The following is a 4,756-nucleotide window of genomic DNA, read 5'->3' as shown; positions in this document are numbered from 1 at the left end:
TTCAGAGTAGCAGGAATAAAGCCACCATTCCAAAAACCTTTTAGAAAAAAAGGAAGTTACATTTCTCAATAGCAAGATCACATAACACAAGATATAAATACAATTCTTTCACATACGTAAATGTTTCTTATTTAAAACTCGTGGTGTAGGCTTCTTTTATTGAGATGTGAAACTTTTTTTACATACAAGGACTAACAATATTTATCCTGTGCACCTTTTAAGAAGTTCTTGGAGGTAACGTCAGCAATGACAGAATAGAAGTCCTATACTATCCTTTCTCCATGGACCTACCAATTCAACAGCAACACACAGATCAGTTTCATCTGTGATAAACCCATAAACTAGTTGAGAGGCTCTTGCAGGCAGGCAGAAGCAAAACAATGCACATCAAAACTAGCAGGAAAATGAGAGACATCCTCTCACTACAATCCCCACCTCAGACACAGAGCCATCTGATCAGGAGGAGACCTCCAGCTCTTAGCTCACCCCTGAAGGGAAATAGAGTTGATTGCATATCCAATTCTCAATGTTTCCAGGTGCTGCCTGAGGAACTGGCTTTTGACTCATCTGTCCAGGGGCACTGATGAAGCCTGGCACAAGCTAGGCCCCAGGAACTACAAAGGAGTAAGGTCACAGTTGCAACTAGTGCATGCACACTCACCCTCGGGCATCTCCTGGGCTCAATCAGAGTGCAAGGGCATTTTTTTTAAAGTTTCAGCTTCCCTGAGGAGGGGAAGAATTGATCCACATGTCAAACATTCAGATATTTTCAGGAGTTGCCCAAAGGACAGTTGCCTAAATCGCACTGGTGACCTTAGTAAACAAGGTCATTGTAAACAATGAACAAATAGTAAAGGTCATTGATGCCATAGTAAACAAGATAATTTTATGTCTTCTCCTTTGGCTTTAGATTATATAACATGTGTGTTTCTACAAAAAGAAAGGGAGATGGAGAGAGAGATGTTGATTTCTTTTGTTGTTTATTTGTTTCTTGTTTTAAGTTAAAGAAAAGCAGTTGAATAATCCAAAATTAACACAACTTCATATTGGTGGCAAGGTGTGAGTGCACTAAACTGTTTTTATTATATGAGAAAATAGGAAACATTTTAAAACTATAAATCAAGATGATTGTAGTTGAGTTTTATTCTTATGGATGACTTTTATGAGAAATGATTACAAATAAACCCCTAGGTGACCATGGTTGATGTTAGAAGGACTTAGGGCCAGGACCAGTTGTTTGGGAGAGTGAGGGAAGCATTTTATCTTATTAGAAGCTCTTCAGCACCACTGTATTGTAATGTTATACATTAGTTACTTTGATTAAAAAGTTAAAGTTTTTTAAAAGTAAAAATGCTTCAAAGAACAGGAGCCCTGTGGCTTCAAGTTGAAAATTACTAGAATTTTTATAGAGAGGAGTAAATGTTTAAGCAGTTAACTAAAATCAAGTTGTTTTCCCTGACAATAGGAAGGGCTGCCCACAGAGGTAGATGAAGGACTATTCAGAAATCATATCACTATCCAAATGGAAGAATAAAAATATTGAAATCTCTTAAATGTACTCTAATATCTATGCTAATGTTCTAAGTGCGATATTATATTAAAAGGATGCACATTATAATAGTTACTCCTAGAAGCATGCAACTTTGGAATAGATGTAAAATCCTTGGGCATGCCCACATCTTCAGACTTTCCCCATTCTCCAGAAAAAAAAAATGGTTTAAAATAAAAGAGAAAATCTTCTAAATTAGTTAAATTTTATGGAGCATATGCTTAGGAAACATCCAAAAATAGGTGTATCGTGCTTAATCTTTTGAAGGGAGCCAGAGAAAGCAATGGAAAGAAAATTCAATTGAATTCAATTGAATGTGTGCAATTCAAATTATGGGAATGCAAATTGGACATACTTGAATTCCTCTAAGTATAACAAGCTAATTTGGTGTTCCTTATGTTTAAAAAGTTCAAACAAAATGTAGAACTTGCAAAGAAATCAGGCTTCATAGCTGCAAAATCCCACGTCAAAACCACAAATATCGTAAGGAGATTTATCCAATGGCATGCAGTTAGGTAAAATCTCTAATGTGTATGCAATCACAAAATGTACACTATAAAGAACTGTTTCCCTAAATTGAAATATGCATTAATGAATAAAATATTACTATTAGAAAATTTGTCTATTTCTAAATTCTTCTTATTGTATTTTCTTTTATAGAATAATAATAAGAACTTTACAAAACTTGTATTTTATGCTTCTTATGCCACTACTTTTTTATCTTGCCTTTTAGTTTATATCTAGTATGATTACTTTTATATAAAAATTTCCTTTTGGGTGGCACTATACAGGGCACCTGAATTCATAAGACACTAAACATTTAATAAAATAGTAAAGCTTTGCTTTTGTTGTTGTTTTGTTTTTAATAGAATGTATTTCATGACAAAGAGCATCTAGTAAACATCCTACAGGTTTTTGTGTATCTAAATTCTTCCCAGGATGATCATGTTCATTAATTTGACTATTCAGGTCATGGTTGTCTCCTTGGAAGTGAAAAATTGAGCCTTGGTGGTACATGTCATTAATGGCAAGAATAGAAGCTAAGCTCTGGCCAAGTAGCTCAGTTGGTTAGAGCACCATTCCACTAGGCTAAGGTTATGGGTTTGATCCCCAGTCAGGGATCATACAAGAATAAACCAATGAATGCATAAATAAAGTGGAACAACAAGTAGACATCTCCCTCTCTCTCTCTCTCTCTCTCTCTCTCTCTCTCTCTCTCTCTCTCTCTCTTTTCCTTCTCTCTCTCTAGATCAATGAAACAAATAGGAGCCAAAAGGTCAGAGAAACCAGCTGAGTCATAATAACACAGGGCAGTAAGTATTCATGAGACACCTCCAGTTAAGAGAGTGTTCTAGATCCGTTTGCCTGGAAGCAGACTGGCACAACTTCATGAACAAAATATTTCTCTCAGACAGGTTTTGGCTTTGGTTTCAGACAATCACAATAAAGTGAAAGTTGCAATAATGGCAGTCACTGAGTTTTTTGATTTCCCAGTGCATACAGAAGTTATGTTTTAGCCTCTGTTAATGAGGCCACAGTCCTTGAAACCAAGCAGGACGGCTCCCAACATGCAGAAAATGGGGAAGCATATTTAATTGAGTATAAAGAATGAAATTGTGATAATGAAATGTGTCCAACAGTGGAACACATGCTTATATGCTGACATATACTACATATATTGGAATTATTCAAACAAGCATTTTCCCATAATATTGTCAAAGGGATTCATGTGTCAAGAATGACATGATTATTTTGATGGCATTCTAGGATCGAAATTGCATTTGCACAAGGGTAGCACAGTTTCCACAAGAGACTAGAGTTCTCTAAGCAAGACATAATAATGTTCTTGAATGGCTTTGTCTAAAAGAAAATAGTCTAAAACACACTTGAACATCAGCTCTAAAACTGATGTTCCTAGGCCACATGCAAAATCGTGTCTTATTACTTCATTGTCTCACTTCATCTAAAACAGTAAAATCTCATTTTTGAAAATGTGAGTTCAAACATGCAGTATAAGCCCTCTCAAAAAATACACGAAGTCTGTCCTGTGTGTAACTTGACATACATCACTGATTTTTGACTAACACCAGCAACCCCAGATATACATCACTCCAAAGTTTGAAGCAAAACAAACATGACAAAAACAGGGGCAAAACAGATTCACTGACAGTTAACAGGGAAAATATTTTTATCTAACAGATACAATGTTGGCTCTTTAAAAGGAAAACATTTGTTTAAAAATGAAAATAAATATAAATATCAAAAAAATAAAAGGAACATTTTGTAGGCTTTAACTATAGAAGAAAAAGAGGCATTGTAGTGTGTAGTGCAGGGAAAGAGTCCATACCAGATTTTACAGGGTATGTCTTTTATTCATTCTCCATAGAAGAAAAAAATGAGTCGGCTATGGGTGGCATAAACACGCTGTCAGAAAACAATGAGTCAGCATTTGAATCTGAGCCAAGAAATAAAGCATCACCTTATATATTTACTCAGGAATTACAAAAGTTTATTTTAAGGTTAAGGAACTAGCATAACAAAGCCTTTATCAAAGTTTACTCTAACTTTAACTATAATGAATATATATAAAAAGCCAAAAATTGAACCTATGATTGGGCAAATGCAATGCCTTTGAGGCTACACAAAATATTTAGGAATGCCTTGACATTAATCATAGCCTGTTCTAAACACGAAGAGCTTTAACTATGTTATTTTTAGTTCCTGTGACCTAATGGATTTCCTTAAGAGAACTATATTAAATAGTTTCTTCCTAATACTAGAAATGATAGTTATAAAATTCAGGAAATTTGAAGTTTTATTTTTACCCACAGAACATTTTTTAGTTATATTTAAATAATTCCTCCTCCCTTAACCATTAGTGTTTCCTTTAAAAACTAAGAAAAGATTTTATGTTTGTGTTTTTATTTGACCTTTCATTTTTTATTTGTACCAATATATTAAATTACATTTAAAGCAGGCAATAAATAGACTTGCATAGGTTAAAAAGAAAAGAAAAATTTAGGAAACAAAATTGCATCTTGTAAGGGTACAATAAGTGTGGCTAAATAATGAGTAAGTTCAGGTGAAAAGTTTTCTTATGATGTACTTTGGAATGTTATGTTTTAAAAACTTCTCTGCAAGGCATTTCGACAATAACTACAATGACTGTTAATGGGCATATACTCAATGATTCCACCCGTAGGATTT

The sequence above is a fragment of the Phyllostomus hastatus genome, unplaced genomic scaffold (assembly GCF_019186645.2).
Source record: "Phyllostomus hastatus isolate PE091 unplaced genomic scaffold, TTU_PhHast_1.1 phas_contig_159, whole genome shotgun sequence".
Classification (NCBI taxonomy): Eukaryota; Metazoa; Chordata; class Mammalia; order Chiroptera; family Phyllostomidae; genus Phyllostomus; species Phyllostomus hastatus.
Note: the sequence above shows the minus strand (reverse complement) of the source record.